The following is a 23,847-nucleotide window of genomic DNA, read 5'->3' as shown; positions in this document are numbered from 1 at the left end:
TAAGCAGAAGAGAAGAAACTTGGAATTCAGAAGTTTGCTCAGTGTTACTTGAAAAAGAAAGCCACAAAGGATTGTTGAAAGTGTAACAGTCCCCCCTCCCATGGGATTTGCTTTGAAAACGCGTGTGGTCAGTACCAGGGATGAGGTCAAGACCTTGTTTTTCTCATACTCCTAGTCCTTGTTTCACTGTGGTTGGCATATGTTTTAGAGGCCAGCCATCCCAAATCCAGAATCTTCTCAGTCCTTTTTTTGGTTCAAGTTTTTATTGCTCCTTTTTGATTGCTACGTTAGGAACCTAATGGATCTCTAGGCAAAAATTAGTACAATGGTTTAGGGGCATAACGGGATCTTAACTACTGAAGTTCAAAGTATTGAGCTATTTGCCCAGCCGTGTTATCTGCCAGGTTACCCAATTTGCAGTTTGCTTATCAATAAAATGAACATAACTTACTTTGGGCAGTTGGGATAGAAATTGATGGATGTGGTGTTTAGCACAGTCCTGGCTCCAAAGTTGCACATGTTACCTTAAAATGTATTTATTAGTCACCAGGGTTCACAGGCAGCAAGTTAAGAATTCTTCTCCCTGTTTGTACAGTGTAATTGGGTATAACCGGCAATTTTAAACTTGATAGCAAAGAATAGAGGAATGTATTCATTTTTGGTAAGCTTTTAGACCATAGAGTCTAAGAGGAAAAAATAGGAATATATCCTTCAGGCTGAAGGGCTTGGGAAGTCCTGGGAGAGGCCTTTTAACTTGGGCAAGTTACTTCATTAAACAGAGATTCTTACTTAATGTTACCAGTTGTATGTGGGTAAATTGGTATTTTTAGTATTTGGCCCAATGTTGGGTAGATGTTAAGTGCGGAGACAAGGTGGGAGAAAATAAGCCTGAGAAAGCTTAGAGCTCAAAATGTGACAAAGTCCACATGATTCTGTAGCAAATGATGTGTGAGGCTGTAGTGTCTTGGCCTAAAATGAGTTTCAAACATACTGAAGTCAGAGGAACCCGATATTCCCCAAACTGATTTTATAGATTCAGTGCGGTCCCAGATGACTTATTTTTTAAATTTACTTTTGAAAGAACATGAGCAGGGGAGGGGCAAAGAGAGGGGGAGACAGATTCCAAAGCAGGCTCCACATTGTCAGCGGAGAACCTGATGTGGGACTTGAACTCAAGGTGTTCATTCGTGAGATCATGCCCTGAACTAAAACCTAGAGTCCGATGCTTAACAGACTGAGCCACCCAGGCGGCTCCCCCAGATGAGTTTTTAAAGTTTATTTTGAGAGGGAACACAAGAGGGGCAGATAGAGAACCCCAAGTAGGCTCCACATTGTCAGTGTAGAGCCCTACTTGGGGCTAGAACCTATGAACCTGTGAGACCATGACCTGAGCTGAAGCCACCCAGATGCCCCTCCCAGATAACTTTGAAATCGATAAGCTGATTGGGGCGCCTTAAGCGTCCGACTTCAGCTCAGGTCACGATCTCGCGGTCCGTGAGTTCGAGCCCTGCATCGGGCTCTGGGCTGATGGCTCAGAGCCTGGAGCCTGCTTCTGATTCTGTGTCTCCCTCTCTCTCTGCCCCTCCCCCGTTCATGCTCTGTCTCTCTCTGTCTCAAAAATAAAAAATAAACGTTAAAAAAAAAAAAAAAGAAATCGATAAGCTGATTGATTCTAAGATTCATATGGAGGTTTACCTCCTACCATGTGCAAAAATTAGAGCAAACTACCCTTAAACTCAGGTATTCTGGTTGCTAATGCTGTATAATAAATTTATCCAAAGGAATTTGGTACTTCGATCAGTTTTGTGAGTCAGGAATTTTAAAAGCGCTTGACTTGGCCATTTTTGTTTGGGATCTCCTGAAAGTGCAGTCAGTTGATGGGCTGTAGTCCTCTAAAATTTCAGCTTCACATTTAAGATGGCTTATTGGTTGACATGGTAGAAGGTGGTTTTTGGCCAAGAGCTTACCTTGGGCTGTTGCCTGGAGTGCCTATTTATGGCTTCAGCATGACCATCTCAGAGTAGTCAGACTTACATGGCAACTGGCTTCCCTCAGAGTAAGAATCCCAAGAAGCCCCCATGAAAGCTGTATGACCTTTGTGACATGGCTTTGTCACTTCCTCCATGCTCTGTCTAAACAGTCAACAGCTCAAGCAGATTTAAGGGGAGGGGATCTGTCCCCCCCCACCTCTCACCTCTAATTGGAGGAGTGTCAGAATTTGCAGGTATGTTTTTTGTTTTTGTGTTTTGACTTTAATTTTTAAGTGCAGATATGTTTTTTTGTTTCCTTATTTTGAGAGACAGCGGAGGAGGGGCAAAGAGAAAAACCCAAGAAGGATCCTCGCTGTCAACGCAGAGCCCGACATAGGGCTCAAACCCATGAACAATGAGATCATGACCTGAGCCAAAACCAAGGGTCAGATGCTCAACCGACTGAGCCACCCAGACAGATAATGTTTTAAGACCACTACTGTCTTGAAATTCATAGGCTAATTAGTTATCTGTTTATTTTTTCATTTATCAGCAATACATTTGATCTTAGCCAAAAGACCAAAAAGTGATCACAAACCAGCAGTGGATTTTGTTGTCTCTTGTGCATATACATATTTAAACAAGTAGAGATACAAAGATGTCCTGTCCTCAAGATGCTCTTCTGGTGGGGAGGTCTACATAGTTGAGAAGGAAGAGAAACCTACACTTTTACGTAGGTCACAGAAGTTTATTCTAATAATATTCTTCACAACCATTCACTAGTCCTAGACATATGCTGAAGCATGAAAGTAAGAGAATGATCTGTGTAGTGGTAGGCAGTTGGATATTATTTATTTTTAAGTAAGCTCTGTGCCCAACATGGGGCTCAAACTCATGACTCCAAGATCAGGAGTCGCATGCTCCACCAAAAGGCAGCTAGATGCCCCTGACTATTGTTTTAGATGGAGATTTTAACAAACAGTGCGCTTAGCAATCATACACAGAAGGGATAAAAAGGAAGCAGGGTTAGAGGAAAGTTGAAATGTGATGTTACAACAGAGGTCTCAGCCGATCCATGAAGTCTTTTAGAGTTGTCCCAAATTGAGTTAAGGGGGTCGAGCCCTTTTGTCCCGCCGGATATGGTCTGTCTCTAGTGGAGTTGGGGAAAGATGAGCATACACCTGGACGAGGCATCTCCTTCAACTGAGGACAACTCCCAGAGAGGGACTGCAGTTTTGAGCCTGTAGGACGGCTGGGGAAGCAAGTGCCTTAATTCTAAAAGGGCTATCTGGTGGCATACCAGAGTCCAAAACATGTTTACCTAAAGCTCAGGGAAGACTACTGGACTGGCAGTATATATATGAGAATCATTAGCATCTGGGTAACAGATGAAGTCATGGGAGTAAATAAAATTGTCCAGGAAGTACATATACGATGAGGAGTGAGGCTCCTGGGTGGCTCAAGTCAGTTGAGCATCAGACTTTTGATTTTGGCTCAGGTCATGATCTCACAGTTTGTGGGTTTGAACCCTGAATTGGGGTCTGTGCAGGTAAGTGTGGAACCTGTTTGGGATTCATTCTCTCTCTCTCTCTCTCTCTCTCTCTCTCTCTCTCTCTCTCTCTCTTTTTCTCTCTGCCCCTCCTGCCCTCCCTGCTTATGCTCTCGCTCATAAATAAATAAACTTAAAAAAAAAAAAAAAAAAGAGCCTGAGGGTGCACTTCTGAGAATACTAGGATTTGGGAGTAAGAAGAGTTCATGAGAGATGAGAGAGGATACAATGAAGTGATTTTAGGGGCTCCAGGACAGGAGAGAAGATAAATTATAAAGCAAAGATTTAGAGGCAGAGAAAAGTATTAGAGTCTAGAGTGCGAGTAGATGGCTCACCCTTGGTAGGAGAATTTTTTATTCCTCTGAAACCGGAGGGAGGATTAGGGCATCTGATGTTAACCCTGCTAATGATCCTACTGTTTGCTGTGCTGTGAGTCAAAAGAACCTGTCTTGGGGTGCCTGGCTGGCTCAGTTGGTAGAGCATGCAACTCTTGATTGTGGGGTGGTGAGTTCAAGCCCCATGTTGGGTGCAGAGCTTACCTGAAAAAATGAAAGAACTTTTCTTACTCGGATCCACTGAGTTTCATTTTTAGTACATACGGAAATGCTGGCAAGCTCATGAGCTTGCTTGCTTAGTCATCTTCCTTGGAGTCTTGTTACTCCTTGCCATCCTCTATGAGGTTGGAGTTGTCTTTTGATCATATATAAAGTTCATTTCTTATAGACAACATATTGAATCTTGCCTTTAAAAACTTTTTTTTTAATGTTCATTTTTGAAAGAGAACACAAGGAGGGGTGGGGCGAAGAGAGAGGGGGACACAGAATCTGAAGTAGGCTCCAGGCTCTGAATGTCAGCACAGAGCCTGAGGCAGGGCTTGAACTCATGAACCGTGAGATCATGACCTGAGCTGAAGCCTGACGCTCAACCGACTGAGCCACCCAGGCACCCCTGAATCTTGCCTTTTCATCCAATTTGACGATCTCTGTTTTTTATTTGGAGTCTGCTTTTGACCACATATTTAGTATTATTACCAATATGGATTTAAGTCTCCTACCTTATTCTGTGTTTTCTATTTGTTCTATCTGTTCTATGTTTCCTTTCCCCTCTTTTCCTGCTGTCTTTTGGATGAATTGAATATTTTTAGTATTCCATTTTATTCTTTCTGTTGACTCATTAGTTATTCCTCTGTCTTAGTGGTTGCCTCTTTAACTTATTTTTACCTTCAAATATATGCCACTTCGCATAGAAGTAAGAACCGTAAGGGGTACCTGGGTGACTTAGTCAGTTAAACATCTTGACTTTGGCCTAGGCATGATCTCGCTATTCCCAAATTCGAGTCCCATGTCATGCTTTGTGCTGACAGCTCAGAGCCTGGAGCCTGTTTCGGATTCTGTGCCTCCCTCTCTCTCTGCCCCTCCTCCACTTGCTCTCTCTCTCTCTCTCTCTCTCAAAAATAAACATTAAAAAAAATTTTTTTAATAAAAAAATAGAACCTTAAAACATCTTTTCCCCATCCTTTGTGTTATTGTCATACTTTATTTTTGCTTGTGTTATAACCCCTAGAAATAAGTTATTTTTGCTTAAACACTCAAATATATTTTAAACAAGTTTGAAAATTAGGGAAAATGTCATATATATGCATATATGGCCTTTTCTCAAGAACTAATTCCAGTGTCTTTACTGCTAATGCCACAGTTGTTTAACAAGGTTCCTCTGTTTTGGATAGACAGAACATGAATGTTTCCCTGGCCTGTGTAAGCTCTAGGTTCATTTACAACTCCTTGATTGTTCTTTGTTTTTGTTTTTGTTTTTTTAAGTTTATTTTTGAGACAGAGATGGTGTGAGTGAGAGAGGAGCAGAGAAAGAGGGAGAGAGAGAAACCCAAGCAGGCTCCATGCTGTCAGCACAGAGCCCGGAGTGGGACTTGAACTCACAAAACCATGAGGTCATGACCTGAGCCAAAATCAAGAGTCCAACACTTACCTGACTGAGCCACCCAGGTGCCCCCGCAGACAAAGAACAATTACTAAAAAAAAGAACAATCGGGTCACCTGGGTGGCCCATTTGGTTAAGAATCCAACTCTTGGTTTCGGGTTGGGTCATGATCTCACGGTTGGGGAGTTCGAGTTCCATGTCAGGCTCTGCACTGATAGTGGAGCCTGCTTGGGATTCCCTCTCTCCTCCTCTCTGTACCCCTCCTCTGCTCACACTCTATGTGTGTCTCTCAAAATAAAGTCACTAATTAAATATTAAATAATTGTACTTTGATCTTGTGGAGTCTCATTCTATATGTGCACAGTTTGGTGCAAGGATTCAAATGCCAAAGATTTCTAAAGAAGCTTTATACACTGGGTGCCCAGCTGGCTCAGTAGGTAGAGCATGCAATCTTGATCTCCAGGTTGTAAGTTGGAGCACCATATTGGGTGTACAGATTACTTAAAAATTAAGTTTTAAATGGAGCACCTGGTGACTCAGTCAGTTAAGCATCCGACTCTCAATCTTGGCTCAGGTCATGATCTCATGGCTCATGGGTTTGAGCCCTGCCATGGGCTCTGTGCTGACAGTGCAGAGCCTGCTTGGGATTCTGTCTCTCCCTTTGTCTGCTCCTCTCCCTCTTTGTCTGTCTCTCTCAAAATAAATAAGTAAACTTAAAAAAAATTAAAACTTAAAAAAAAAAGAGGCTTTATATCGATTTCTTTCTCTGCATAGCTCCCTCCATTCTAGTGGTCTGCTCTACAGATTCCAGCTGCTTCAGCCTCATCAAACGTCCATCTCTTCTCCTCAGTGCAGCAGACTATCAAGCTCTGCTTGCAGCCCTTTTCCTATCCAGCTAATTGGATAATGCCTCCAGGCAGGTAGCTATGACAAGCCCTCACCTCATTTGTTACTTTTTTTTCAGGATCACAATACTGCATAGCCTGTTTTCCAGTGTGTTATGAACTGGCTTGTATCCCTCCCAAATTCGTGTATTGAAGCCTTATCTAGTACATATCAGAATAGGACTGTATTTGGAGATAGGGCCTTTAAACAGGTATTTAGGGGCACCTGGGTGGCTCAGTCGGTTAAGTGTCTGGCTCTTGGTTTCAGCACAGGTCATGATCTCATGGTTCATGGATTCGAGCCCCGCATCAGGCTCCATGCTGACAGTGTGGAGCCTGCTTGGGATTCTGTCTCCCTCTCTCTGTGCCCCTATCCTGCTCACTCTCTATCTCTCCCTCTCAAAATAAATAAACATTAAAAAAATTATTTTAATACAGAAAATAAACAGGTAATTAAATTAGGTCAAAAGTTTGGGCTCTAAACCAATATGACTGGTGTCCTTATAAGAAGGGGAAGAGATGCAAAGGCTATGCAAGAACACAGTAAAACAATGTCAATGGGCAAGCCAAGAAGGAAGGCCTCAGAAAAAGTCAAACCTGATACCCTGATCTTGGACTTTTGGCCTCCAGACTTATAAGAAAATTAATTTATATTATTTAAGCCATCCAGTCTGTGATTTTTATTAAGGCAGCCCTAGCAATCGAATGCACAATGTGGGGTGCCTGGGTGGCTCAGTTGGTTAAGCTTCTGATTCTTGATTGAGGCTCAGGTCATGACCTCATGGTTTGTGAGTTTGAGCCCTGAGTTGGGCTCTGTGCTGATGGCATGGAGCCTGCTTGGGATTCTCTATCTCCCTCTCTGCCCTTCCCCTCTCAAAAATAAATAAACACACATTAAAAAAAAAATAATGCATAATGTACAGTGAACAGTTATTCAATATACTTTGCATAGTTTTCTGGTTGTTTTTTTGTTTTCGTTTTGTTTTTTAGGCTTTTTTAAATTTTCTGGTTGTTTACGGAAGGACAAATCTGGTACCAGTCCTGTGTCTGAGCTAGAAGCTGAATCCAACAGATTTGTTTTACCAGAGGACAGAACAAGTTGGAAAAAGTTATAAATATTCATGCAAGTCTCTATTTTACACTGGAAAACATGATGAATATTAAAAAAAAACAGCTTTATTAAAGTATTAAAGTTATAACATCTACAATAAGCTTTCTCTCTCTGCCCCTCCACTGCTGGCACACCCATGTGCGCGCTCTCTGTCTCTCAAAAATAATAGGGGTGCCTGGCTGGCTTAGTCGGTTAAGCGTCCTACTTCAGCTCAGGTCATGATGTCACATGAGATTTGAGCCCCACATGGGTCTCTCTGCTGTCAGCACAGAGCCCACTTTGTATTTATTCTCTGTCACCCTCTCTCTCTGCCCCTTCCCCACTTGTTCTCTCTCTCTCTCAGTCTCTCTTTCAAAATAAATGAACTTTAAAATAAATAAATAATTTTAAAATATACATAAAAAAAAAGAAATTCCATTTATTCAAATTGGTGATTCTGGTTTCCTTCTCTCTCTCTCTCTCTCTCTTTCTCTCTCTTTTTTTTTTTTTTTCTTATTTGGGGCACCTGGATGGCTCAGTTGGTTAAGTGTCCAACTTTAGCTCAGGTCACGATCTCCCAGTTTGTGGGTTCAAACCCCGTGTTGGGCTCTGTGGTGACAGCTCAAAGCCTGGAGCCTATTTCAAATACTGTCTTCCTCTCTCTGCCCCTCCCCCGCTCATCCTCCATCTCTCTCTCTCTCAAGAATAAATATTAAAATTTTTTTAAGTAAATAAAGTTTATTTATTTATTTTGAGAGAGCAAGAGAGCATGAGTTGGAGGGGGTGGGGCAGAAAGAATCCCAAGCAGGCTCTACACTGGTCAGCACAGAGCCTGACTCCGGACTTGGTCTCATGAATTGTGAGATCATGACCTGAGCCGAAACCAAGAGCTGGTCACTTAACTGACAGACACCCAGGTACCCCTCCTTCTATATCTTCTTATTTAAATAGTTTTATAGATTGTTATATTTTGAAATTAGATTTTTAAAAAATTAAATTGCAAGTTTTTCTTTTATAGTTATCATGAAAGAATTCTTGGTTAATAATATTTATTTTTTCTTTTGTACATACCATTTTGTGAAATGTCACTATTTTCCATTTTTTGTTATACAATGCATAATCATCAAAGTTTTATTTCTTGGATTTAGTCATTCTTTATAAAATAGCCAGAAGTTCCCAAGACTTTTAAATTGTCTTCTTTTCCATCCAGTTTATCTTTTTGCAACACATTCTTCCTATTCTGTGAACCTAGCAGGTTTTTAAATCTATAGCACAGTTTTATATAAATTTAACACTGTGTATTAATCTTATATACTTGATCTGATTCTTTTTTCTTTTATTCTTTTTTTGTATTTCATTGCTGGGCTCTTGCATCTTTCTGATTGCTGTCCTATGTTGCTTCCTACCGTCTGTGGCCTCCTGACTATTCAGGCTGTTCACCATTCTTTACATCCTCTCAGTACTCATTTTATTTCCTTCTCCTTTGAGCCTAAATTTCCTCTGGATCCACATAGGGTGCCTTAACTTCCACAGGCTGCTTGCACTTCTTCCTTTTCTACTGTTTTCTTTTTCTTCCCTGGACAAACGTGTTCATCCATTTAAAAAATAGCCACCATGGGGGCTCCTGGGTGGCTTAGTCGTTTAAGTGTCTGACTCTTGATTTCAGCTCAGGTCACGATCTCACGGTTTGTGGGATCAAGCCCCACGTCAGGCTCTGTGCTGACAGCGTGGAGCCTGCTTGGGATTCTCTCTGTCTCTCTCTTTCTGCCCCTCCCCTGCTCACGTGTGTGTGCTCTCTCTCTCTCTCTCTCTCTCTCAAAATAAATACACTTAAAAAAAAATTAGTCACCATGGTCATTTCCTAACCCCCTTTTCTCTTGTGGGTTTTCATCCTCTTTCTTCTCCTTCCCTCCTCCCCTTCTTTTTTGTTTTTTTTTTCCTTAGTGTGTCTTGTTTTGTACAGCCATTACTTGAGCCTGGGGTTTTTTTTGAACTTTTTTTATTTTTTTATTTTTTTAATGTTTAGTTATTTTTGAGAGAGAGAGAGAAAGAGACAGAGATGGAGTGTGAGCAAGGGAGGGAGGGCTTTGAGAGGAAGACACAGATTCCGAAGTAGGCTCCAGGCTCTGACCTGTCAGCACAGTGCCTGATGTGGGCCTTGAACTCACAAATCGTGAGAACATGACCTGAGGTGAAGTTGGACACTTAACTGACTGAGCCACCCAGGTGCCCCCTTCTTTTTTTTTATAAGGTGTTCTAAGATGTGGGGGCGCCTGGGTGGCTCAGTTGGTTGTGCATCCGACTTCGGCTCAGGTCGAAGCCCCGCATCAGGCTCTGTGTTGATAGCTGGGAGCCTGGAGCCTGCTTCAGATTCTCTGTCTCCCTCTCTCTCTTCTCCTCCCCTGCTTGTGCTCTGTCTCTCTCTGTCTCTCAAATATGAATAAATGTAAAAAAAAAAAATTTTTTTTGAAAAAAAAAGGTGTTCTAAGATGTGGCTTATAGAACCACAAAATATCATCTAGTTCATCTAGTTCCTTTTGGTTATGAGGAAACAGACCCAGAAAAGATAGCAGGTGCCAACCTTGCTGTGTTCAGTTTTTTCACAGAATGTTTCTTCAGCTCATGTTCAGACAAGCTGGTTAGAACTGAAAGGATACAATTGATTTAAAAGTTTTCTTCTAATGGGGCGCCTGTGTGGCTCAGTCACAGGCTCAGTCAGTTAAGTCTCTGTAAGTGTCTGACTCTCTTGATCTTGGCTCAGGTCATGATCTCACAGTTTGTGGGTTTGAGCCATGCATCGGTCTCTGTGCTGATGGTGTGGCGTCTGCTTGAGATTCTCTCCATCTCTCAGCCCTTCCCCTGCTCATGCTTGGTCTCTCTCTCTCTCACTCTCTCTCAAAATAAGTAAACTTAGGGGCACCTGGGTGGCCCAGTCAGTTAAGCATCCAACTTCAGCTCAGGTTGTGATCTCATGGTTCATGGGTTTGCGCTTCATGTCGGGCTGTGTGCTGACAGCTGAGAGCCTGGAGCTTGCTTCAGATTCTGTGTCTCCCTCTCTCTCTGCCCCTCCCCTGCTCATGCTTTTTCTCTCTCTCTCTCTCCCTCTCCCCGCCCCCCCCCCCCGCATAAGTAAACAAACAAACTTAAAAAAAAAAGTTGCCCTCTAACACAGTGATTCCCAAAGTTGATTGTGCCTTACAATCACCCGAGGAGCTTTTTTTTTTTTTTTTTTTTTTTTAATTTTTAACCTTTATTTATTTTTTTGAAACAGAGAGAGACAGAGCATGAATGGGGAAGGGTCAGAGAGAGGGAGGCACAGAATCCGAAACAGGCTCTAGGCTCTGAGCCGTCGGCACAGAGCCCGACGTGGGGCTCAAACCCACAGACCGAGAGATCATGACCTGAGCCGAAGTTGGACGCTCAACTGACTGAGCCACCCAGGCGCCCCCGGAGGAGCTTTTAAAACAATAGCTTCATTAGCTTTTCCCCAGACTTACTGAATCAGAGTCTCCAGGGGTAGGACAGATGGGACTTTATCTGAATAGCTTATGTCTTGCCAGATTTGGGAACTGATGTTCTAAGGCACTAAAAGAAGAGGTGAGAAAATGTTTACTTGCCTTTGGAGTAAAATTCTCTTTGCTAAAAAATTAAACTAATTTGGCAAGCAAGACAGTGGCAACTTAGGTTGTGACACAAAGTAGGTGACATTTGTTGAGTCTTTGTAGTGTACTTAGCAAACAACTTTTCACACATCAATCCATTTAATCCTCAACGCAACATTGAGTTAGATTCCCATATTATCCGCATTTTACATTTAAGGAAACAGAAATCTGAAAAGATGAAGTAAATCACCTTGGTTCACAGAGTAGTCAAGTGGAGAAGCAGATGACCCAGAGCTGGCTAGAGTTAACTGTTGGGAATTTTTCTAGAACTTTTGTACCCTGTATCTGGAAACCGTTAGAATTTGATTCATCTTTCTGAATATATACTAGTAGGCATTAAGCTGTATTCCTTTCTCATTTATAGTGGTATTTAAATTCTGTAACACATAATGAAGTTTATGTTCTTTAAATATATAGATTACAGGGGCACCTGGGTGGCTCAGTTGGTTAAGCATCCGACTTTGGCTCAGGTCATGATCTCGCGGTTTATGTATTCAAGCTCCACGTTAGGCTCTGCACTGATAACTCAGAGCTTGGAGCCTGCTTCGGATCCTGTGTCTCTCTCTCTGTTCCTCCTCCACTCATGCTCTCTCTCTCTCAAAATAAATAAATAAACATTAAAAAAAAAAAAAAAGACACTCTTAACTGACTGTGCTGCCCACATGCCCTGCCAGTTGATTTTGGGGGTGGGTGGGGTGGGAATGTGTGTGTGTAAAACATGTTTATACACATGTTTTACATGTGTATATATATACATGTTCCCACCCCCATATATAGACACACACACACACACACACACACACACACACACACACCCATGTAAAATCTGGTCTAAAAGTATGATTTGTTTTTCAGAAAATGAACTCAAATAGTGTCTTTAAAAAATTTTTTTCTTTAAATGTTTTTATTTATTTTTGAGAGAGAGATAGAGCATGAGCAGGGGAGGGGCAGAGAGAGAGGGAGACACAAAACCCAAAGCAGGCTCCGGGCTCTGAGCTGTCAGCACAGACCGCGGCTGTGGCTCGAACCCACAGACCCCGAGATCATGACCTGACCCGAAGTCGGACACTCAACCGCCTGAGCCACCCAGGCGCCCCATCAAATAGTGTCTTTTGTGAAAATGAAATCTGGTACACAATCATACTTCTCTCAATTTGAAGATACTCAAAATCCAAGGAACTAATCAGTTAATTCTGAAACAGAATTTATTCGGTCATGTATTAAAACTCTTGCATTTAATTATTTCATAAGAAAAGCCCCTAAGTCTTGCCCTCTGAGCTCTTTAATAATAATTTAAGGTAGTTTTAGCAAGCTTGTTAGTTGTTTTGTAAGCCTACAGCAAATCAGAAAAAAAGGCTGCTTTGGGGCAACTGACCGGCTCAGAGAAAGCATGCCACTCTTGACCTCAGGGTCATGAGCTCAAGCCCCATGTTGGGTGTAGAGATTTTTTTTTTTAATTTTTTTTAACATTTATTCATTTTTGAGAGTGGGAGAGACAGAGCATGAGTGGGGGGAGGGGCAGAGAGTGGGAGACACAGACAGAAGTGGCTCCAGGCTCTGAGCTGTCAGCAGAGCCTGACACAGGGCTCAAACTGACGGACCGCGAGATTATGACCTGAGCTGAAGTTGGGCGCTTAAGCGACTAAGCCACTCGGTGCCCCCGGGTGTAGAGATTATTAAAACACACACAAACACACACACAAAACAAAGCAACAACAACAACAAAACAAACCTTAAAAAACAAGGAAAGAAAAAGGGCTGCTTTGATTTAGCATGCTGATAGTGAAGAGTGCCTGCCATGTGTTTGCTTAATGCCAAGAGGCTGCTTTCTCTGAAGAGGATTTCTTCTTTCCTACTAAAGTAACTTCTTTTGGCTCTTAGAGCTTTGCCTCAAGTGTCACCATTTTTTGGTACCTTCTCCAAATGCTTATTTATCACCCAACCGACTGAAACACCCAGGTGCTCCTCTAGCACACTTTTAAAGAACTCGTTCCAGGGGCGCCTGGGTGGCTTGGTCGGTTAAGTGTCTGACTTCGGCTCAGGTCATGATCTCACAGTCCGTGAGTTCGAGCCCCGCGTCGGGCTCTGTGCTGACAGCTCAGAGCCTGGAGCCTGTTTCAGATTCTGTGTCTCCCTCTCTCTCTGCCCCTCCCCTGTTCATGCTCTGTCTCTCTCTGTCTCAAAAATAAATAAACGTTAAAAAAATTAAAAAAAAATAAATAAATAAAGAACTCGTTCCAGATATAAAAATTTTAAAAGACAGGGCATCTGGGTGGCTCAGTCGGTTGGGTGTCTGACTTTGGCGCAGGTCATGATCTGACACTTTGTGAGCTGGAGCCCCGCATCAGGTTCTCTACTGTCCGCACAAAGCATGCTTTGGATCCTCTGTCCACCTTTCTCTCTGCCCTTCCCCAACTTGTGCACACGTGCTCTCTCTCTCTCAAATAAATAAGCATTTAAACAAATCTTTAAAAAACAAAGTAAAGAAGACTTCCTTTTATACTCAAGATGGAGCATCAGAAACCAGATCTACCCCTACTGCCTAAAACAAAACAAATAAACAAAAACCCAGGCAACATACATGATGTAATGGTTTTCAAAGCACTGGACGTCAGAGAGCGGACGGTGGTTGTTGAGAGATGAGAAATAAATGAGGAGAGACTCCTAGTTGTCCCAGCACACTGCCTTGGGAGAGCTTCTGGGCTATGGTGCAGGAAGAGGAACCAGGTAGAGGTCAGTGAACTGAGTTAAAGGAGATGCCGCTGAGTATCCCGGGTGGCTGCAGTTCATAGGAAAGACAGCCTTACCCAGAGAGACAACCCCAGATACTGGATAAAAGAACCTGAAGCAGATAGTCCTTTAGCGTGAAGTATTATGCTTACTTGGCTAGGAGTTAGGCTGTGTTTACTGTTTCCTATAGCTGTGGTGTTAGAGGCTAGGCTTTGTGTCCCTGTTTTTCTCCCTTGTTGCCTTGGGCATCCCTAGAGACTCCTTAAATACGGCCTGAGGCTTGAAGTCCTTTTAGCTGTCATCCTCTGCTATTATACAGGAACCCTACTGACGTGGTTATGAGGTATGGAGGAAGAGGAAGCATTCTGTAGTCCTATGATTCGGTCTCAGTCAGTGAGCCCGAGTTGGGTATTTTCCTTCCCCCAGGTCTGTTAGGCCTTGGTAAAACCCTAGTCAATTAGGCTCTGGCAAAATGGTTTCCTTTGACAGCAGGCCTTGTGAGTGAGAACAGAGAGACTTGGAAGTATTTCACAATGGTTACTTTCCCTTTCCTTCTGCTGGAAGCACAAGGAGGATTTTTCTAGTTTTCTTTGAGAACCAGTTGGGATCCTGGAGAACTAACACAAGTATGGAAGCTCCCCCTAAGAGTAGGAGAGTGGGTGCCTAGAGATCTGAACTCTCAAGGTTGTCCACACTGAGGGTCTGGCAACCTGTGCATTACAGTTTGAAGTGTTCTACTGGTGCTGGCTAGTTTCTGCTGCAGGCTTTTCCTCCTGGGCTTCCTCACCCGGTTGGCTGTGATTTTCTCTATCTGCCTATCTGTCTCTCCAGTTTGGGGACAGCAGTTTGCCCTGTGACTTCAACTTTCTGGTGAATCTAAGAAGAGCTATGGATTTTCAGTACATTTAGCTTTTCTTGTTGTGAGGACATGAGCATTGACTTCCAGACTCTTTGTGTGTTAGTCTGGAAACTGGACATTTGTAGAGGGTTTCCCTCAAATATTCAGCGGAGTACTAATCAGCTCATGTGTGTGAAGAATCTTCCTGAGGCCAAGATAAAACCATTAGAATAGATTAGAGAACAGTGCCTGGCACTCACGTAGGGCTGAAAATAGTGCCTGGTCCTACCAGCCAGACTGGAAAATCTCCTAATTCTCACTGGGATGATACTCAGGAAGGTCTTGCCTCAGTCTAATTAGCCCTAGACTGAGTACTGCTTCACACTACCAAACAAATTATGAAAGCAAGAACAAAAAGGATCAAGCTATTTACAAGTAACTGAATCAGAACAAAGATCAAGAAGGTTTATAAAAATACAAAAATATCCAGTACTCTTCTTTATCCATTCATCCATCGATGGACATTTGGGCTCTTTCCATACTTTGGCTATTGATAGTGCTGCTATAATCATGGGGGTGCATGTGTCCCTTTGAAACAACACACCTGTATCCCTTGGATAAATACGTAGTAGTGCATTTGCTGGGTCGTAGGGTAGTTCTATTTTTAGTTTTTTGAGGAACCTCCATCCTGTTTTCCAGAGTGGCTGCACCAGCTTACATTCCCACCAACAATGCAAAAGAGATCCTCTTTCTCCGCATCCTTGCCAGCATCTGCTGTTGCCTGAGTTGTTAATGTTAGCCATTCTGACACGTGTGAGGCGGTATCTCATTGTGGTTTTGATTTGTATTTCCCTGATGATGAGTGATGTTGAGCATTCATGTGTCGGTTGGCCATCTGGATGTCTTCTTTGGAGAAGTGTCTATTCATGTCTTTTGCCCATTTCTTCATCGTCTTTAAAGTATCTTTATGTCATCCTCATTTTTGAAGGGTATTTTTCACTGGATATAGAATTGTACATTATCAGCTATTTTCTTCCTGCTCTTTGAAGCTATATCATCTAGCCCCTATTTCTCTCTAGAGGTCAGTAATCAGTCTAACTATTGCTCCTTTTATAGTAAACTCTTCCCACTCTCGACTGATTTTTTTTCTCTTCATGTTTGGCTTTCTGTAGTTTGTTTCTCTATGATATATTTAGGTGTAGGCTACTTTTTATTAATCCTGCTGGGAATGTTTGACTTCTTGAATCTGTGAATTAATGTCTTCCTTTATGGAAAAAAAATCTCACAAAAAATTCTCAGCAATTACCTCTTCAAATATTAATTCTGCTGCAATCTCTCCTAAGACTCCAATTAAACAAATGTTAGAATTTTTAAATCAAATCCTCTATGACTGGGATGACTAATTTATTGTCCATCTTGGAACACTTCCAATAATAATTAAGCTATTAATAATAACTAAAAGTACTAACCTCAGGACACCAGGCATAAACTGGACTGCCCAATCCACCATGCTACATGGTCACTTTATGTCTTTTATTTTCTCTCCTGCTTTTTTTTTTTTTTTTTTTTTTTTTTTTTTTAGTTTACTTACTTATTTTGTGAGAGAGAGAGAGCTCACACAAGCAAGTGGGGAGAGGCAGAGAGAGAGAGTGAGAGAGAGCGAGAGAGTGGGAGAGAGAGAATCCCAAGCAAGCTCCACACTGTCAGTGCAGAGCCCGACACGGGGCTTGAACTTGCAAGATCATGACCTGAGCTGAAGTCAGATGCTCAACCAACTGAACCACTTAGGTGCCCCAATTCTTATTTTCTTTTTGCTTAGCATTTGTACACTGGGGCATGAGTGACATCAAATGTTAGGTTCATCCTCTCCAGATTTTTGCCCTGAGTTCAATCTTGGTCTGGTATTTCTTTAGCAATTTGATTCTTTTAGGGAAGATTTAAAAAAAATATTATATGTAGTCTTTTTAGTTGTTATCAGATGGAGTAATGGTCCAAATTTCTAAGTTCACAATTAATAGAAGCTGAAGTCATAGACACATTTAAGTTTTTTTAAATGTATTACTTTAAAAAATATTTTTTTGTTACTGAGTTATAAATCAATTGAATTGTGATCAAAGAATATTGTCTGTATGATACTAATTCTTTGAAATTTTATGAAAGTTGATTTATGACCTGATAATCAATTTTTGTAAATGTTCCATGTGTGCCTGAGAATATGTATTCCCCAAATTGGGGTGCAGTGTTCTATTTATATCTATTGACTCAAACCTCCTATTGGCATTCCTTAAATCTTCTAGAGGTTTGCTTTTTTGTCTGTTCTTCTTATCTGTAATTGAGATTTGTGTTTAATTCTCTAAGTATAGTGGTGGATTTGTTCATTTCTTCCAGTAAATATATGTATTTTTGCTTCAAATATTTGAAGGCTATGTTGTTTGGAATGTATATATTTAGAATTGTTTTTCTTTCTGATACACTGAATTTATTATTATTATGTAGTAACACCATCTCTTTTTTTTTTTTTTTTTTTTGGTCATAAAGCCTATTTTTAGGGTATTAATGTAGCTATGGCAGCTTTTAGATTACGTTTGCTAGCTACATCTTTTTCAACCTTTTAAGTTCAACGTGTCTGGATCTTTGTTTTAGACAGGTCTCTTTTGAACAGAATATAGAGCTAAATTTGGGGGCGCCTGGGTGGCTCAGTTGGTTGAATGTCTGACTCGATCTTAGCTCAGGTCTTGATCTCAGGGTCATGTGTTGAAGCCCTGTGTTGGGTTCCACACTGTGTGAAGTCTACTTAATACATTTTTTAAAAGTTTCTCTGGATACAGAATTTTAGGTTGATAATAATTTTTTCTTGGTGCTTAAAATAGTATTCCATTTGTCCTCTGTTCATTGTTGCCATTGACAAATCTGCTATCAACTTGTCATTCCTTTGTATGGTTTTTTTGGTTTTTTTGGTTTTGTTTTTTGTTTTGTCTTTTCATTCTGTATGACACTATAGCTCAGATGTAGGTTTCTTTTTATCATCCTTCTTGATATATATTTGTATCTCCTAATTTATAGTTTTAACAGATCCAATAAATTATTGGCCATTATCTCTTCTAGTGTTGGTTCTCTTTCATTCTCTTCATTTTCTGCTTTTTCCCCTCTTGAGACTCTGGTTAGACTATTATTACTTTTCATTCTACCCTTCACTTCTCATTTTTTGTCACATCTCATTGTGTCTGTGTCGTATTTTGTTGTCTTTGCTTTTGCTGTGAAATTAAAAAAAAAAAAATTGCCAAGACCAATGTCAAGAAGCTTACCACCTATGTTTTCTTCAAGGACTTTATTGCTTTAGGTCTTACTTTCAAGTCTTAAATCCATTTTGAGTTGATTTTTGTATATGTAAAGTATGTGTATATTGTAGGATCTAAGTGTTTTGTAGTGGGAGGTCCCAATTTTTATCTATTAAAATAGGTCTTAGGAATCATCTGCCATCTTGTTGTTTCTGTAGCTATCTTAGATCTTCATTAGCCTACTGAACGTTTTTTTTTGTTTGTTTGTTTGTTTGTTTTTTCCAGAGACATAGATGCCATAATCCTTTTCTGATATCCTTGTTTTTAACTGTTGTGGCTTGCTGAACCAAAGCAGTTAAATTTGACACAAATTCAATGTTCTTTCCTTCAAGAATTAATCCTCCTCCTGGGCTCAAGTACTGAACAAGGAACACCTAGCCTCACATAAACTTGTGGATGTATTTTTTACCCGAGAAATCTCAGATATCCACAAAAGACTGGAAATCTCAGATTTCTACACAATTCTCCCAAATAACAAGCTTGATAGGGAAATAGGCATACACAAATCTGATTTTGTAATGGAAGTGCAGTGTAATATCCTTGGGTCATGTTAATGACTACAGATCATGGGAACAGAAGCCAGTTCCTTTCTATTTCCCCAGAATTTGTCAACCCTTAGTTTCTTCTTTTTCTTTTGAAGGAGACTGAGTTCTGCATTGATGTGATTGAAGTCCCTCCACAGGATTCCTTTGGGGCCCTTCACAATAACTGCATCCTTTCAGAGTAATGTGGACACTTTCTGGAATGTTGATAGTATGATAGTTCTTCAGTCTTGTAGTAGATGTGGCCAAGAATTTTAAAGTCTATCTTGTGAGGCATTTTTGTTGAATCCTTTTTAGTAGTTATATATCTCTTTCTCTAATCTGGGAAATTAAAAACATTTTTAAAAATTTGGACTTAATTTAAAAAATTTGGACTAATCTGGCTGGCTCAGTTGGTGGAGCATGCTACTCTTGATCGCGGGGTTGCAAATTTGAGTTCCACATTGGGTGTAGAGATTACTTAAAAATAAAATCTAATAAACAAACCAAAAACAAAACAAAACAAAACAAAACAAAACAAAACCCTTTGTACTTAATTTCAAACTTACAAAAAGTTGTAAGAATAAGAATAGTACAAAGAACATCCGTGTATCATCATTGGCTCAGTGTCACCTACTTATTTTATTTATTTAAACAATTAAAAAAATTGTTTTTAACGTTTATTCATTTTTTGAGAAACAGAGAAACGGAGCACGAGTGGGGAGGGGCAGAGAGAGAAGGAGACACAGAATCCAAAGCAGGCTCTAGGCTCCGAGCCCTGTGTCAGGGGCTGGAACTTACAAACTGTGAGATCGTGACCTGAGCTGAAGCCAGACACTGAACTGACTGAGCCACTCAGGCACCCCTCAGTGTCACCTATTGGTAACATTTTACTCCATTTACTTTACCATGAGTGCTCTTTTTCTGTGCATACAGATGTGTATTACACATGTAATAATTTTTTTTTTTTTTTTTTTTTTTTTTTTTTTTTTTTTTTTTTTTAAAGAACCTTTTGGTTGTAGTTGCTATTTTGGGAAATAATTTACTCCTCCCCACCCCTTTCTGGAACTCATTTTATACAGATGTTATTTCTACTTCTATTCTTCATATCTCAACTTTTTTTCATTCCTTCCATTTCTTTATGCTTCCTGTTGCTTCAGGACAATTGCTTACTCTGATCTCTTTATCAGGTTATTATTTTTCCTTGGCTGTAGGCTTTCTGTTGTTCAACCTGCCTCTTTCCCCCCAAATTTTCCCATTTTTTTTATTGTAGTAAAACACACATAAAATGTGCTATCTTAACCATTTTTTTAAAATTAATGTTTATTTATTTTTGAAAGAGAGAGAGAGAGAGAGAGAGAGAGATCAGGGGAGGGGCAGAGAGAGGGAGAGAGAGAATCCCAAGAAAGCTCTACACTGTCAGTGCAGAGCCCAACATGGGGCTTGATCCCACGAACTGTGAGATGACCTGAGCCAAAATTAAAGAGTTCAGAGCTTAACCAACTGAGCCTCCCAGGCACCCCTTAAACATTTTATTTTTTAGTTGGCTCCACATCCAACATGGGGCTCAAATTCATGACCTCAAGTTCAAGAGTTGCATGCTCTACCAACTGAGCCAGCCAAGCATCCTTTCATTGCAGTTTTGATGTTCCTTAATGATTGGTGGTATTGAGGATCTTTCCATGTGTTCATTGGATATTTGTTTATCTTCTTTGGAGAAATGTGTATTCAAAATCTTTGAACATTCTTGAATCTCATTTTTGTTGTTGCTATTGTCAAATTTAGGAGTTCTCTATATTCTTATATTAATTGCTTATTAGATTAATTGCAAATATTTTCTCTCTCTGTGAGTTGCCATTTTATCCTGTTGATAATGTCTTTTGGTGTACAAGATTTATAATTTTTCATTAAATTTATCTATTTCTTTTTTTTTTTTTTGCTTACGCATTTGGTGTCATATCCAAGAAGTCATTGCCAAATCCAGTATCATAAAGCTGTGCCCTATACTTTATTCTAAGAGTTTTATAGTTTTAGGTCTTACCTCTAGGTCATGATCCATTTTGTGTTAATTTTTGTTTATAATGTTAGATAAGAGTCCAACTTCATTCTTTTGTATGTGGATATTCAATTTTTCCAGTAGAATTTAAAGAAAATACTATCTCCCCCCCCCTGCTTTTTTATGTTTATTTATTATTTTTGAGAGAGAAAGACAGACTGCAAGTGGGGAGGAACAGAGAGAGAGAGAGGGAGACACAGAATCCGAAGCAGGCTCCAGGCTCTGAGCTGTCAGCACAGAGCCTGACATGGGCCTCGAACTCATGAGTTTCAAGATCATGACCTGAGCCAAAGTCAGATGCTTAACTGACTGAGCCACCCAGGTGCCCAGAGTCTTTTCCCCTTTGAATGGCCTTGGGACTCTTGTTGCAAATCATTTGATTATATATCTGGTTTATTTTTGGAGTGTCTGCTCTCATTGTTTTATATGCCTATCTTTATGCCAGTATCACACTGTTTTGATTATTGTAGCTTTGTGTATTTTCTAGTTTTCCCTCTTGTTGATTTCTAACTTCATCTCATTGTGGTCAGAGAAGATACCTATCTTTTAAAATCAGCTGAGTCTTAATTGTGGCCTAACACATGGTCTGCCCTAGAAAATGTCCCACATGTGCTTGAGAAAAATGTGTATTTTGTTGTTAAGCGTCCTGTATATTTCTGTTAAATCTAGTTTTGATTTATTGTGTTGTTCACGTCCTCTGTTTCTTTACATAACTTCTATGTGGTTGTTCTATCCGTTACAGAGAATAGGAGGTTTCCAGCTGTTATTGTAGAACCATTTCTTCCTTTAATTCTGTAAATATTTGCTTCATATATTTTGATGTTCTGACATTATGTGCATACATGTTTATAGTTGTTATATCTTCTTGCTGTACTTGCCCTTTTTATTAATATATGATGTCCCTGTCTCTTGTAACCTTTTCCTTTAAAAATTTTTAAAAATTTTCAATTAAAATTTTTTTTTGATGTTTATTTATTTTTGAGAGAGAGAGAGTGAGAGAGCAGGGCAGGGCAGAGAGAGACGGAGACACAGAATCTGAAGCAGGCTCCAGGCTCTGAGCTGTCAGCACAGAGCCTGATGTGGGGCTCGAACTCGTGAACCGTTAGATGATGACGTGAGCTGAGGTCAGACACTCAACCTACTGAGCCACCCAGGCACCCCTAATTTTTATTTTTTAAAGTAAGCTCTATGCATAGTATGGGGCTTGGACTCAACCTCTAGATCAAGAGTCACATGCTCTACTGACTGAGCCAGCCAGGTGCCCCTCTTGTAACCTTTTTTAAGTATATTCTGCCTGATTTTGTATAGTCACCTCTGCTCTCTTTTTGTTACTGTTTGCATAAAATATATTTTTCTATTTTTCCATTTTTTCTTCCTTCCTTCCTTAGTTTTCACACCCAGCATAGAGCCTATGTGGGACTTGAACCTGAGATCAAGACCAGAGCTGAGATCAAGAGTTGGATGCTTAACTGACTGAGCCACGCAGGCTCCCATTTTTCCACTTTCAACCTGTGTCTTTGAATCTGAGTATTTTGTAGACAGCATATTATTGTATCATTTTAAAAAAAATTCAATCTGCCAATCTCTTTTTGTCAGAGTTTAAAAGTAATCTAGAGTAATCTAGAAAAAAACATTTTCAGCTTGTTCACTTCCTTGGCCACCTTCCTAGAAAATTTGGCCTGTGTAAACAGGGAGAAGGATCAAGAGTCAGCACCATTTCCTAGATATAATGTAAGAATGAATGAGATCATGTAAATTAAAAAGTTACTTTTTACTTTCCTCCTTTTTAATGTTCTTGGTAGATGGTCAACACTCAATAAAATGGTACTTAATACTGATCATTTAAATTAATTAATTTACTTATATTGAGAGAGAGTGTGAGCCAGGCAGGGGTAGAGAGAGAATCCAAGAGGCTGCCACTGTCAGCACAAAGCCCGACATGGGGCTTGAACCCACGAATTGTGAGATCATGACCTGAGCCAAGATTGAGTTGGATGCTTAACCGACTGGGCCACCCAGGTACCCCAAAACTGATAATTTTAAGTTGACATTGTATATATCGTAATTCTTCTGCCTCGCTTTTATTAATTGAACTCATTTGGCAAACATCAAAATCATATCAAATAAAGCTCTCCATCTAATCCATACATATTCACTGCTCTCTTTAAATTCTCCTTACTAATCTCTAGAGATTCCTTTTTACTGCCCTGCAATCATATACTTTTTTATTAAAATCTACTTCATGCCATATCCTCTTTTTTCAAATGTGTAATGCCTTTTCTTTCATTTTCATTTTCAGCAGATAACCTTATTTCTTATTTCATTGAGAAAACAGAAGCACTCAGAAGAGAAGTTCCATGAGCTTCTACAGTCATATCTCGTGTCCTACCTACACCTATAAATTCCTGTTCTGTTATGGATGAAATTTCCTTATTTCTAGCTAAGGCCAACTCCTCCATTTGTGAACTAGATCCTATCTCTTCTCAAAGACATGATTCCAGCAAATCTTTCTCTTTTCTACACATTACTTAACACTTTTAAAGATAGTATATATTTCACCTCTTTGCTTCGTTATGGTTTATCACCTCCCACTAGAATGCAAGCTCCATGTGAGGTGGGATTTTATTCTGTTAAATGATGTATTCCCAGTAGCTATCTGGCACATATTAGATGTGCTCAATAAATATTTGTGTGCTCTTATTTGGGAATATTGTCTAGTATTTAAAAGTTTATACATCCACAAGAAGAATGACAAAGAAAGAAAAGGCATACCAGTTAGAAATGAATAAATTGTCCTTATTTGCACGACAAAGTCTATGTAGAAAATCTCAGAGATTTTACCAAAAAAACTTCCTAGAACAAAGTGAGTTCAGCAGATTTGAAGGGTATAGAATAAATACACAAAGCCCAATAGAATTTCTTTATACTAACAATGAAAATGTAGAAAACAAAATGAAAAACAGTACCTGTACAATTTCTCAAACATAAAATAGATGATCCTCCCTTCCTTTCTTATTTCCTTATGCAAGATGTTAATGTAGGGGAAAACTGGGTGAAAGATATGTGTGAACTCTTACTTCCTGCAACTTAATATCAACCTACAATTATCTAAATATTGTCTAATTTAAAAATATTATATAAGGCTGATAGTTGGTAGATTTTTTAAAAAGATTTTATTTATTTTTATTATTTGTTTACTTATTTTTGTCTTTTAATTTACATCTAAGGTAGTTAGCATATAGTGCAATAGTGATTTCAGGAGTAGAATCCAGTT

The sequence above is a fragment of the Panthera leo genome, chromosome C1, assembly GCF_018350215.1.
Source record: "Panthera leo isolate Ple1 chromosome C1, P.leo_Ple1_pat1.1, whole genome shotgun sequence".
NCBI lineage: Eukaryota > Metazoa > Chordata > Mammalia > Carnivora > Felidae > Panthera > Panthera leo.
This window is presented reverse-complemented; position numbering follows the sequence as displayed.